The 14,763-nt window shown below is 41.3% G+C and overlaps 1 protein-coding gene across 1 annotated transcript in view; it reads right to left on the bottom strand.

Moving 5' to 3' along the window:
• erfl1 (Ets2 repressor factor like 1) overlaps window positions 1-14,084 on the bottom strand; it is a 164,501-nt gene extending 150,417 nt beyond the window's left edge. Inside the window, 1 exon segment of the mRNA XM_034174004.1 lies at window positions 13,927-14,084. The gene's annotated coding sequence lies outside the window, so the exon portion shown is untranslated.
• Between the last annotated feature and the right edge of the window lie 679 nt (window positions 14,085-14,763).

Here is a 14,763-nt window from a genome sequence, read left to right as displayed (position 1 = left end):
TAACGTAAGTTTGCGAGTTTATATGTATAGTAGCCATATAATAAACAAATTATTAACCTCGCTTGCCGGGTCTGTATGAGGATATCAGATCTCTGTGTTTTTCATGAAAAACACAGAGATCTGATACTGCTCGGTGTTTTAAACTAAAGCTTAATGGTGTCCCAACTCATCAAAATTTCAATGCTTTTGAGCTACCTCTAAAAATTAATTTATACAAACAAAATTTTAAACAGCATGTTTCGTCATCAATTGGAATCTATTCAGGGGGACACTATTAAATTTCAGATCTTTGCAAAATAAGGACCAACAATATATACGTTTTGGAGTGAGCCTCAAGTGGATATCTGAGGAACTGTAGCTTTTGGCACTTCTGAGTTGACTTTATTTTTCAGCACAAGAGATGGCCACTTGCTGAGTGTGTGTACCCAGACAATGATCCCAGCAGACAGCAGGAACACAATCCACATGACACCTCGGTCCATGAACACTAACAGCACAGTTATCACTGTATGCACATGTACACACCTGAGCATCTGCAGTAGGATGCAGCAGCTCTAACCCTGTCCTTGTGTGTCTCTTCTGTCATAATCCTCCTGTCAGACTAATATGAAAACACCTGCTGGCGTCTCCTCCCCTCTCTTCACTCCTCGTCTCCCACTTTCTTTGTTTCTACCTGCCGTGACTTAGTTTTCCGTTTTCTTTCTGTCCACGCTTGCTTTTATTGTGCCATTTTCTGTCACTTTGGTGCAGGAAAGAGATGCCGTAATGCAATCTCTCCCTCTCTCTGTTCCCCGCTGCGAGGGAGAGTATCTGGACCTGTTTGCTGGGCCGGGGAGCAGGGGAGAGATGGGGTCAAGGTGAGCTCTAATACACTATTGATCCGCCCCAATTGAAAACCTGATGGAAATTTTAGCCCCCTCCCGTCCTTTCCTCCTCATCTTCCTCTACACCCTTTTCTCTCAGTCTGTTTTTTCTCCCCCTCTGTTCATCTACCCCCCTCTCCCATCCTATCTCCTGCTCCTCCCTTTCCTTATGGCTTTTTCTTTCCTCCTTTTTGCAGTGTCCATCCCTGTTTGCTCTCGTCTACTTTCTTTTCCAGTTGAACGTCTCTGTCTTCCAATGACCACGCTCTCTCTCTCTCTCTCTCTCTCTCTCTCTCTCTCTCTCTGTCTCTCTCGCCGTCTGCGTGAAACCCTCTGCCTCCACGTCTTTTAAACTATGCCTATAATCATTTCCGTTCCTTCTTTCTCTCTTGCCATCTCCGTCCCTCTCTTTTCACTTCAAATCCTTGGCTAGCCGCCCCTCCCCTCTGTTTTTCCCCCTCGTTCCCCCTCTGAGCGTGCATCAGATGGTCCATTTCTCTCTAACCCGGTGCATATTGATCCCTATGGCAGTAGCATGCAGGGCGAGGGCTGAGAGGAACACCGCTACAGTGTATTAAACGCCACAAATGCTTTGGATGCGGGGCCTGAGACACGCCTACTCGGCGGGGCCCTGTCGATAGCTGCTCCCTCCTGTCAACAGCAGCCAAATGGCCTCTCAATCTGGGACCTGTGATGGGCTACACGTTGGTAACTGCAAAGGATGAGCGGCTGAAAAACAGAAAACTTCACAAAGAGAAAGGCATAAAATGGGCCGGTTAGAGTCATGCACATCCTGGACCACGGCATGATGAGGTACTGCATGACAGCCAGTTCCCATCCTCACTGCCTTGTACCAGTCATTCAGGTACTTCTTGTACTACTCCACCATCAGGACAGGATCCCAGCTAGGACTTGAACCAGCTGCCTTCTATGTAGTAGACCAGGCGTTTAACTGATAATTCACACAGAAAATTCCTAAAATTTGGCAAAAGCCTACAAATGTATCAAGTAAAATTCACAACTAAGTCCACCCTCCCCCCAACTTATTAACAAGATACATCAAAACCAATAAATTTTTTTAAGTAACCAAATGAAAACAACAAATAACCAGGAAACAAAAACCTGATTAAAATGCATCACAAAAAACAAGTATGTTTGTTTCAACTAATTTCTTTGGACTTCTCCCATTTCTGAACAGGGTCGCCACAGCAGATCCAATGTGGACCTCTATGTTGTTTTGGTACCCTTCCTGTCACAACTCCAGTTGTACAAAGAAAACAGCGAACAGGTTAGGAAGCAGGGACCTGCTCACTGGGAGGTTAAGCTTGCTCACCCCTGCATCACCACACTGCCCAAACTTATTTTGCTAACATATTAGATGATATAACTACCACCTGCTGGACATGTCTGTTCTTCATGCAGAGAATCCTCTTATCATCACATGCATGATGCACTCATCACCATAAGTCACTGGATAGTGTCCAAGTCTCACGACAACACAGGAAGACAGGAAACACCATGACCCTCAAGCCTTGGACCTTCATTCTTCTCCAAAGACATCAGAATCACAAATATGAGGTCTGTCAATAAAGTAACGGTCCTTTTTATTTTTTCAAAAACTATATGGATTTCATTCATATGTTTTTACGTCAGACATGCTTGAACCCTCGTGCGCATGCGTGAGTTTTTCCACGCCTGTCGGTTACGTCATTCGCCTGTGAGCATGCCAGGGGACAAGTTGGGACATGTCCAGCTCTCCACAATTTCTCTTATACTCATTCGACTGGTAAGCACTGAAAGCCGAGATAGGCATGTCCCAACTTGTCCCCTGGCACTCCGCAACGGAGGTGTTCCTTTGTCTTGCTTCATCAGCAAATCAGTCGTGATGCGCGAAGCCTCCGCGCGGCTTTCTATGACAAAATCTCTTGTTAAAAGTGAAATCTGCCGGAAAATGGCTGATGTCCAGCTCTTGTGATAACCAGAGAAAGAGCACACGACGGTCTCGTATCCACAGAGCCATCCGTTTAGAAATGGTCCGGTGGCTTGTGCCGCGTCGTCGCAGCTCGGAGCGCGGCACGCCGAGCGTCCTTAAAGGGGTGCTTAAAGCTGTAGTAACAGTCCTTATTCTCTGTGAAGCCCGTAAAATTTTCACCGAAAGCCAGATAAATTTTTTGAATGGTTTCCAGGTGCCAGTCTCTAACAGCTTCTGAAAAAATTCTGATGGAAAAAAGTCCTTTTCATTCCGCCATTTCCAGACAATGAAAATCCGACGAGGGGGCGGGACCACTCCTTCCCAAGGCGTGCTCACAGGCGAATGACATAACCGACAGGCGTGGAAAAACACACGCATGCGCACGAGGGTTCAAGCATGTCTGACGTAAAAACATATGAATGAAATCCATATAGTTTTTGAAAAAAATAAAAAGGACCGTTACTTTATTGACAGACCTCGTAGGATCAGAATCAAATTTATTGCCAAATAAGTTCTCACATACAAGGAATTTGATCTGGTGTTGTTGGTGGATAAACAATAATAATTAATTTAAAAAACATGCGGCTGTTCTGAATGTGGTCAAAGATTTGGACTAAAGAGCTCTCTGAATGCAAACATAATTCATACAGCACAAAAATTCATACAGGACACTACATTCTATTAAAAAGAAATCAAAGATAAATGGATAAAAACCATTTGGCTGTTCTGAATGTGGTCAAAGAATTGGACAGAATCAGTATCACCAAACATCTCTGTCCAGACTCTGACGCTGACTGGAGTCATGAAGTCAATGAAGACTGGTTGTGTTTGATACAAGGTCTCTTTGAAGGATTCTTGAGCGGTGTTTCAATGACTTTGCTGGAATTGACTTACTGAGGGAGACTCAAGTGAGGAGTATCACTTGTATTGTGAGGGAGTGTCAGCTGTGACATTTAAACATGTGCTGTGCTTCTCTGGACATGATCCAGGATGCAAGTGTTGAGAAGCCCAATGGCTGGAGTAGTTCAAGAGGATGCCCACATTTAACATGGCTGCATCAAATACATAAAAAGTTTTGAAAGATGGGGAGGTACTGATTGTTTGCCTAGGTGGCTGCCATCTAGGACAAGAGGTGGTTCGGGGGTGTGGTGGATGTGGCGACACGTGGTATCAGTGCATGCTCCCAGACTTGACTTGAGTTGAAGTGTCTGGCAGACACCGAGGCCTCGGCTGCTTGTGGCCTTGTGTGTCAGGTGATCAGCCACACAACGGAACCTCGCTTTCAAAAACACGTATTTACAATAAAGTCAATGAAATGATGTAAAACCATTTAGATGTCTATAATGTGGCCCAACAAAACGTATGACCTCAGCTTTCACTTTGGGCCATTCTGTGGCTGCATAATGCCGGCGCTGTTCTGCAGTTATGTGAAACAGCAATTACGGCTGCAGTTGAGTGCGCTCTATACCGCTGAAACACATCAAACAAAGGCAGCCCAAATGCCGCCGAACAATAGAGACGGCAGCAGCAGCGGCAGAAGTAAACCTTTTACAGCTCCCCATTACTTTCCCACTTAACGAGACGGAGCGCAGCCTCTCCCTCGCTGAGACTCTATGCAGAGTTAGCTGCTATCACTGCACCGCTTGAGTGGGAGATAAATGGAGTGAGTGGGTGTCGGCACGCCTTTGATTTATGTACTGTTGTGTATGTGTCAGACGGCCCAGCTATCAGGACCACCATCTCCCAGTAGACACAGAAATGCTACAGCAGTGTAGAGACCCCTCTGTCGACCTCGCGACCCGTGATACACATCTGGAACAACAGAGCGCACGGAGCAGGGGTGCAAGGAGGAGAAGGAGAAGCGGCAGGTTACCTTCATTACTCTACATTTCATTTTCATTCAAAGGAGAAATCTCCACTTTGTCTCACTCACTCCTCTCTTTCATTCCACCTCTCTGACCTTCGCTGCCCCACGTCTGTGAGAGGAAAAGCCAGCACACTTCCAGTTTACACCTTCTGCTTGCTCTCTGTTGCATCTCACAGGCCGCTAAGATCCAGCATGCACTGGGGCTGTCGGTCTGTTAAAGGGCCACTACAGGCATTTTGCACAATATGACTCATTAGTTTGCAAATCTTCAATACCCAAACCATGCACTGTCCAAAAATAATAATAATAATAAAAAAATAAAAATCACAAAACAGCAGCTGTGGTTTCTAGAATAATTCTTCAACAAAATAATGGAAAATGTGTATTTACCTTTACAGAAAATAATATAAATTTTCTACTATAAGACTACTGTAATTTGCAAAAATTTAAAAGGGCAATGAGGTAGAAGGTAGTTTTCAAACATGGATATTGCATATAGAAAGTAAGCACACTAACTGTTGCAGCCCAGTCTTTTTTTTTCATGCTCCCGTCACAAAATGATTCAAATTTTCGTGACGGGATTTTTTAAAAGCATTATTACTAACGCTACCCGTACCCCCAAGCATAGCCACAACCCCCCCAGCCCCCCCCCCCCACATCACTTTTAATTTCGTGCAGCCGTCACAGAATGTATTAGAATAAATTTGTGCTCCCAGTACGAACATTTTGCACTTTTCGTGAGAATATCACAAACCAATAGATTAATGTATATTTTGTGCTGCTGAATCACGACATGCTGTGAGACTGGGTTGAACTGTTGGCACCACTGTTCTTATCGCCTGGTGTGAGTTAGTCCAAAAATGTCCACTGATATACAGCCTGCTCAGTTCTGCTTTCTGCAAGTACAGCAAAAATATGTTAATATGGCAAAATGATACACAACTCATTATATTTTGATTTTAGTTCCTGTCGTGCAGCAGTGTGTTTGTCTCCAAGGGGAATGTCCCAGGTTCAAAGCTGCCTGATGCACAGTCACCTTATACACTTAAACTTGTGCTAGAAACTTGTGGATCCCATGCTGAGGGCCCAGAGCCAAAAGGGAGCAACACAGTCTTATTGAATGCACTGCATTTAATTTCTACGGAAATATTTTCCTTAAAAACAGCTTTCCATCCTTTTCTATCCACACTTATTCCAATTAAGGGTCACGCAGGAGCTGGAGCCTATTAGGTCACTGGGTGAGAGGAGAGTTGCACTGCTAAAAATAGTGTGATAATGATAACTTAGAAAAAAAAAATTGTTGGATTTACTGTTTTAGAACTTCATTTTTTGTCAGTTACAACAGCTTTATAACATAAAATTTGCAGGATGTTCTGAATGAATGAATGAAAGCATGAATGAATTTATTCGACACAGACTCAACAATAACAAAAATCTCATAAATAGGATAATTTAACAGTGAACCTGTGTGACTGAAATGTATACATACATACATACATACTGTACATACATAATATATATACACATACTTACAACAGCAAATGCCAGCACAAAGGTATTTACATATTTAACTATTTTTTACAGAATTATTAGGTGACATTTTTTTTTACCATGAAAACAACAGATTTTTTACAGTGTGCTTTGCTGTGCAAAATTCTTAATGATTTTAAAAATCCTGCACACATTAGAAGAGGCATTCAGAGAGTGCAGCATGACAAAGATTCATGCAAATTATTGTTTGTATTTCACTGTTTTCATAATATGCGTTTCTGCGTGAATTAAGTATTCCACGATTTATTACAAAAATTGAGGTTCTATACTAAAAAATGTATCCAAATTGACCTTTAGATTGACCTTTCAAGGTCACAAAATGTCAAAGGACATGTGGCTAACAAAATGGTCATCTATGATTTACTATTAATCTTTAATAGCAACCACTGGTGTGTTTTTAACCAATTCCAACAAATAACCATTCTAAATATCCCATATATGTATTGGGCCCAAACTGTGACCTTAGCCTGTGATCTTGACCTTTAACTGATTTTTCTCAAAATCAAATCATATTTTCTTTGACTGTCCTTCAACCGTTCCACCAGTTCCTGCCTCACAGCAGGAAGGTTGTGGGAAATTCACCCCAATGTGGGACCTTTATGAGTGGAGTTAAACTGTGCAGGTGTGAATGTGTGTGTTTGTCTATGTGTGGGCCTGTGACAGACTGGCGTCCACTCCAGGGTGTACCCCGCCTCATGCTCTGTGACTGCTGGGATAGGCTGCAGCCCCTCTGTTAAGTGGAGTAAGCGGGTATTGAAAATGGATGGATGATCATCAGACGCACAGAACCAAATACAAAATCCCTGAATGTGCTGCTGCTGGAAGTGTGTGTAATCATCAGGCCAAAGAACCTGCAACTATAAAGAAAATATTTAAAAAAAAATGACCAGAATCCCTGAAACTACACCTTTAAAGTTGTTACTATGAGAGATCTTTCATTCACTCATTCATTTTCTGCCACTTATTCAGGCCCGGGGCATGGTGGCAGCAGACCAAGCAGCTCATCCCACACTTCCCTATCCTTGGCCAAGTCCTCCAACACTTCTTGGGGGATCCATAGGCATTCGCAAGCCAGCTCAGAAATATCATCCCTCCGGTGTGTCCTGGGTCTTCCCCAGAAATGTTTTTAAATAGTCAGCTTTGCCAATCAAATTCAAATTTTTGGTTTTACATATGAATTGAGTTAATAATGAAATTAATACATATATGCTACATCTATTGGACTGTGGAGTCATTTTTAAACCATTTGTGAAACACTTAACCCCTTAACGCCTGAATTTATATAGCTGCATATAAAAAAAATGTTTAGTGTGTGTTTTTGCCGTTAAGTAGATGGTAAATAATGTTGAGATTATTAATTTCACTTTTGCACAAAAACTAAATAGTAATTTTGGTATTTTGGTAATGACTTTATGTTATAATGTTATAATAATAATAATGGTATGTTGCAAATTTGCGACAACAGGCATACCGGTCAATTTGGTATGTTGCATATTTGAGTCAAATATTGTAGCATATATGCAACGATAGGCGTTAAGGGGTTAAATTCAAATATGATAATTTATAATGTGATATTTTTCCAATATACTCACGGACCACTAGGGGTCACTCCCAGACCACAAGTAGTCTTTGGACCTCTGAGGGAAAAGCTGCTGTGAACCTATAAAGTAACCAATTACTACTAAAATAGAAAACATTTTATGCAAAATTTGTATTTTTATTTGTTTAATTTTTGGAGATTTTTGGAAAATCCAAATTTTGTTCCTTTACTGACATACTCATGAAAAATAAAGTAAAATAAACAGTGAGGTGCTTTAGACTTTGCACTGTATTGATTAACTGAAGTTAAAAAACATATTTTTACTATTTTTCCATTTCAATAATTTGGGGGAAATTATTAAAATCAATTTGTGCATACACTTAAGGATGATCAGAGCTCAGGCGTTACAGGTGTTGAATCAGTACACAGAAATCTGTAAAACTTCATTTGGATCACAAACACTTCATATCTTGTCTATTAGGGCTTTTTAAAAATGTTATCATTTTGGTGCAGTTAAAGGCTGGCAGTGATCTGAAGAGGGCTCTTGGTGGGTTTGGTGCACTCAGGTACAGCTGTGTATCACGGACAAACTAACACTTCAAGACACTTTTACTTCAAGATGCGCTGGGCGTTGACTGTGATGAACTCTGATGAGAGGATGAATACATTTTTAACTCAGGAAACCTTCTTTGTGGAGGAACTGCAGCTTCTTCTTTACTTGTGCACACAAACACTCTTTTTGTTCAACCTTTTCTCCTATGACATCATGAACGGTGTATTAACACACCAAAGTTAGAAAACACACAGTCTCTCAAACACCGCTGTTGTCACCTCTTTAGTGCTGTGATGGGTGTCTTGGTGGCTTCCCTCACCTTTATCCTGCCAAACATGTCCAACATGTTTCTGTTTCTTAATGACTGATCAAACAAGGACAGTCATTGGAAACATCCATCCTCTGACCAGCCTGAAGCCAAATGGCTGTAAAAATGATGTTTACATCAAAGGGTGTGTGCACGTACACAATCCAATATTTTGTGTTTTCAATTTTTCATCCTGACCACATTTGTTATCACTTAAAGTTTAGAGAGTATTGTTTAAAAAAAAAAAAAAAAAAAAAAAAATTCTCTCATCTTATTTACTTATTTTTTGTTTTGTGAATGTGAAAAATATAAAACCTCAACTTTTAACATGTTTTTTTTACAGTTTTTTTTTTTTACATATGACGACATGTACCTGTTGCATTTTTTTTTTACTATGCCTCTTTTATCATCGTAACCATTCTCCCTCTTCCCATCACTTTTCCTCTCTCCCTCCCTTGACTCTCCCACTCCTCACCCTCTCCATCTAGTTCTTCCTCTCCAGGAAGAAATCAGTCTCACCTTAATTGCTCTTAAATTGGATTAATGACTGACCGGGGACAACTTGACTTAATCTCTCTTCTACTAAATCTCTTCCTCTCTCTTCTCGTACATCACTCTTGTACATTTTCTCGCCCTCGCTCACTCTATCACTCCTCCTCCTTCTACCTTTCTTACCTTCATTCCCTCTCCCTCTGAGCCAATCACTTTTTCATCTTTTTTGGATGTTGTACTTTTCCTGCAGCTTCCTTTGTAATTTTTCCTTCTTTCCAGATCTTTCTCTCCTACGTGGACTTCATTATGTTGAGTTTGTGCCCAAACTGCTTTGACTCTTGTGTGTTTGTTGCGTGTTTGTTGCTTGTGTCCAAGTGTCCCTGCTGTCATTGACTTCGAGCAGCTCTGGCACCGCTCACACTCCACCGTCACACCACGGCAACTAATCTTAATCAAATTAGTCTGAAGTTGTAATGAGATGTTCACACGCTACAGTTGGGTCCATAAGTATTTGGAGAGTGAAAATCTTTGGCTCTGTACACCACAACAGTAGGACTGAAATGAAATGACTACAAAATGTTTGTAGACTTTCAGGTTTAATTTGAGGTGTTTCAAAAATTATCACATTATGACCATTTTACACACAGTCCCTCCATTTTCAAAAACCACAAGTAAAAAGCTAAATATGAGGATTACTTTAATTACAAATCGTCATTTTTACAGATCGTTTTTATTAGACAAGTCAGGGGATGGATACATGAACATTTCCAAATCAGTGTAGGCAGTATTAGAAATTCTCAAAATCTAAGTGACAGTGTATGAAGGAGAGAGGTGAAGGAAGCCAACAAGACTCTTAAACAACTCTGAAGAAGTTACAGTCTTCTGTGGCTGTGATTATAGAAAGTGTGCATAGTGCAACTTTTATCTGTTGCACCACCAGTTGCACAGCTTCATGGCTGAGTGGAACAGAGGCGGATTTTAATACAAGCAAACAGATCAAATCTAGACTTTGTTCTCGCATGTGCCTTCTGGCAAACTGTATCTGAAGTTTCATGTCTTCTTTTGAAGAAAATCCTTCTCTGTTCCACTCCACCATGACACTGTATAACTGTTGATGCAACATCCTGCTGCAAGCAGATTTACCACACAGTAATATACTGTGTGGATTTTTTAGTGATTGATATAATATGAAGTCCAAGACATATGCTGTGACTTGGTTCATCGATCCATCCCTGGACTTGTCTAAAAACCTGCATTAAATAAATTAATTAAAATCTTTCCATTTTGCACATTTTGTGGGTTGTGAAAAAGGAGGCACTTGTATAAAAATGGAGGTAACTTCTTAATAGTTATGTTGACATTTTGGTTCATTTTGAATTAATACTAAAAGTCTCCATAACAACCACATATTGATTGTTTAATTCAAACTATATTGAGGTGTACAGCAGCCTATTATCACAAAACAAATTGTAGTAAAACCTACAAAAAAAAAGCTGCACAAAAATGTGTATTTTTTGTGTACATGTTTTACATATCCTAGGTATTTTCTGCCAGGAGGCAGTGATGATGTCAAAGAAGGAACAACAACCAGAGTGAAAGTAAAAAGTGAAAGTAAATGCTAGTCTTTTACTTTTTACCCTTCACTTTGGTGAGGCGGCAAAGCAGGGTACTGCAATCAGCACAGTAAATTTTGCGGAGTAAAATATACTCTGCCAGGATAACATTTGGGCCCAGTCCGAATAGAGTTAAATATACTCTATCACAATGCTAAATCAATTCTATCACAGAGTAAATTCAACTCTGTCATGCTGTGAATGACTCTCATTGGAGTTGAAAAACATGATTTGACAAGACGGTAGAGCTGATTTCACTCTATAATAGAGTCTATTTAACTCTATTTGGACTGGGACCAAATATTATCCTGACAGAGTATATTTTACTCCACAAAATTTACTCTACGTGTGAGTCTGTTTGTGAACAAGATAACTAAAAAATAAAAAAAATAAAAAATTAAAAAGTGCCTGAATGGATTTTCACCAAAACCTAGTGGGAATTTGATTTGGTCAGATATCTTGAGATGTTAAACTTTTGGAGAGAATCAGACAAAGGTCAAGGTCAAGGTCAAGATCAACAAAAATATCATGCAAAACCCATATTTTCCACCATATCTCTACAACCAGCAAGGCTAGAGGAGAGATGATCTAAAGTTTATACTGATCCGCAAAATATAGCTGATTAATCACAAGGAAGTCATGAAAGTGATTTGTAATCATTCTCGTTGAGGTTGCCGTGTTCGCTGCTTATAAATGAGTCCAGTTTGCACTGGGGTGGACAGTAAACATAGGAAGGATCTAGAGACAGATATATCACCGTGTGCAGAGCGTGCAGGGTTTGGATCAGCCCTCTGATGCCTTTCATTATTATTCAGTTGTAACCCAAAATCTCACCTTAACCAAAACACAAACATGCGTTTGTGAACGTGATGCGTGAAATGTGCATTGCACATGCACACTAAATTCATAGAAACGTGCAAAATCTAGCACTTAACTTTTCCTGTTATATGAAAAGTGCAAAATGACAAATTTTTTGTCCCTGTCTGAATACTTATGGACCTGAATGTATATCCATCAGCTTGTTGATGTTCTTTTCATTATAGGGATTAATGCTGAGCTGCAGTAAGATAAGCACACCTTGGTGCAGAGTTGTGTTTCCTTATTGAGAGTGCAGAAAATGTATCGCTTCTACCTCCTGCAGTTCCGAAACTGAAGGGGAAAAGCAAAGGGACCAGGCTTGTGGACAAAAGCTCATTTTCCTCTTGGTTGCACACTGCTGCAGGCTGGCTAACATGCCACAGGAGAATTCAGCCACTCATACACCTTTGTTTTGGTCAGGTTTTCCTCAACTTTACACTCGACTGCAGAGCCATAACCGAGCATGCAGCAGGACGGCGCCCTACAGGGCATTTGATGCGGCCTCTCCGCGTTCTTTTCCGATGAGGACAAACAAAGGTTCTGATGATCTGAGAGCCACAAAGTCCCCGGCTTTCTGACAGATGAAGGAGAATCTGTCATTTCCAAACCCGTTCACTAGCCCCCCCCCCATCAACACCACCTCCCAAACTCTCTGCGAGTCCATCTGCTTCACAGCGCCGCTGCCGCGTCTGTCCTCCTTTGCACCGAGCAGTCGGGATTAAGCATTTATCTCGGCGGTCCTTCTTTTGGCACTAAACACCCATGAGGACGATAAGAGTCGCTGGGATTTGTCAAATTGTGTGCCATTGATTAACTGACCTTTCACGCTTGCAAGTCTCTCAGCCTCTCTGCTAACTGCCGACAGGTGAGATAGAGAGATAGCTGGATACGTGCGGCTGTTATTATTGTCTACAAGTTTGTAGTTACCAGGTGTGGTGTGGGGAGAGACGACCGGGGGGGGGGGGGGGGCACCAGGGGGAGGAGGAGGAGGAGGAGGCAAGGTGGTGGTGGAAAAGATACAGTCGAGTCCTTCAAGTGTCCTGGAGGCTTGAAGTGTAACAGGTACAGGTCTGCCACGCTGGAATAAGCTCTGAATCATGAAATTTTAAGGTTTGACCGCATCAGTTCAGGCGAGAACTGGAGGAATATCACGGTGACACAAGTAACCGCATCCATCAACCATCCTGGATCCTAATTAGCGACCACCCAGGCAGACATCTGGTCCATCCCCACTTCACCTCACCGCTGCAGCCAGGTGACCCACAGGTGTCCTCTCAGTCTTCTCCGGCTGCTGCAGGGTCCTCAGCACTGAGACGTGTGTCACCATCAGAAAAATGCACCACACAACCAAAATGTTGCATAGCTGACGGTCTCTCACGGTGCAACCAGCACGCCTCATCCCTGAATAAGTCAGCTAATATCAGACAGGCAGAATCAGGCGAGGGAAGCATTCAGGCAGCTGGGACTACAGGAAAATTTTGCATGTGATTGGTCACGGCCACGAGCTGTTTGAAAGCTTTGATGACACGGACAAGTCGCTGTGCTACCAACAAAAGCTCAAAAAAAAAAAAAAAAAAAAAAAAAAAAAAAAAAAGCAACAGCCTGACTCAAAGTGTCCAACAAAGAAAATCTTGCAAGATTCCCAACGTGCGGTACAATGCACTCAAAATGATTTGGTGCAGGTTTTTCAGAATATGCAACTTTGTGCGTCCCTGCAGTTCACCTCAAAGATTTAAATTCTGCTGTAATTTATTAGTGTAGAATTAATTCAATGAATAGCAGACAAATGATTGCATAAAAGGAGCAAATATCTTAACTTAAAGACTGGAATTACATGAAGAAGGTTATGATTTCGGATGTGCACATATTTGCTTTTTTGTTTGTCACCACATTTGCTCAAAAATGAAAACAGTGATTTAAAAAAATATATGAATCTCAGTGGAGTGAACAGCACGTGGGTTACAGAAGAACCTGTTCAGTTCTGGTGTAGATGCAGCTCAAGAAATAATAAGAAAATGCTGTTTGCCCAAGATTTCTTCAAAAACCAGATATTGATATTTTTAAATGAAGGATGATGAGTGGTGGGTCATGAGGTCAAGAACACCCTGTTAAATTTGGGCAGGCATCCTGATCCATGTATGCATTGACTTAAGGAGCTCCGTTTAATATATGAGTTGAAGATCTTGGTTTGTCAGAAAGAGGAGCGCTTTTCTCCATTAAAATGAAATTTAATTTGATTTGTGTCTCAAAAAAATAAAATAAAAAAAAAAAGCGTCAGAGAGGGTGAGGATGAGATCGAGGTTCACCCACCTGGACCTGCGCGTCGCCCCGCCTCAGAGATGCACCTGAGGACGAAGCCCGATCACCGTCTCTCGGACTGGACTGGATTCTGTTCCGCTCAGCTCGTCCGGCCCAGGAGGGAGGAGGAGGAGGAGGAGCAGAGGGAGAGAATGCGCCGCTGTCGCACCGCACGGAGGCTTCACTGAAAGGCAAAAAAAAAAAAAAAAAAAAAAAAAAATGCATTTATAATATTCGGCTGTAACAGAGCGGTGTGTCTGCCAAAAGAATTAAAATAAATAAATAAATAAATCAAGCAGGTTGACTCGCCATTTAAATAATTTTTGATGCTGATCTGGAATTACTGCGCTTTTTACGCACGCGTGTGTGCGGGTTGGTGGGCGCACGGAGAGACTTTAGAGGCCTTAGATGGAGCTGTGGAGCCTTCTTATCGATATCTGAGAGGCTGCTAGAAAGAATATCGAGCTCACTAACGAGGCGCACTTCGATCATACGAAATTGCTTTCCAGATGACAACACATTAAGGATGAGAGCATTTTAAAAAAAATCAAACCCGCCCGTTCACACCTGTCAGAAGTTTATTTTCCGAGAGAGGAAAGGAGGAAGCTCCACAGCCCACAGTCTGGATGAATAAAGCCAATAACAGTTTTTAAAAAGGAAAAGATCAAAGAAAAGTCAGAATGAGCGAGGCTGCATTCTAAACTTTTAATTCCTCTCCCCTGAAAAAAACAAACCCAGAATCAAATTTTCATCTTATACGTGAAGCATAAAATATTTTAAAATACAGATTAATATAAATAACAGCAATTTCAAAAAGAAGAAAATAAACGACAAAAGACTCAAAATTAA

The sequence above is a fragment of the Thalassophryne amazonica genome, chromosome 7 (genome assembly GCF_902500255.1).
Source record: "Thalassophryne amazonica chromosome 7, fThaAma1.1, whole genome shotgun sequence".
NCBI lineage: Eukaryota > Metazoa > Chordata > Actinopteri > Batrachoidiformes > Batrachoididae > Thalassophryne > Thalassophryne amazonica.
The sequence above is the reverse complement of the archived record's forward strand: the minus strand, read 5'-3'. Positions and strand labels throughout refer to the sequence as shown.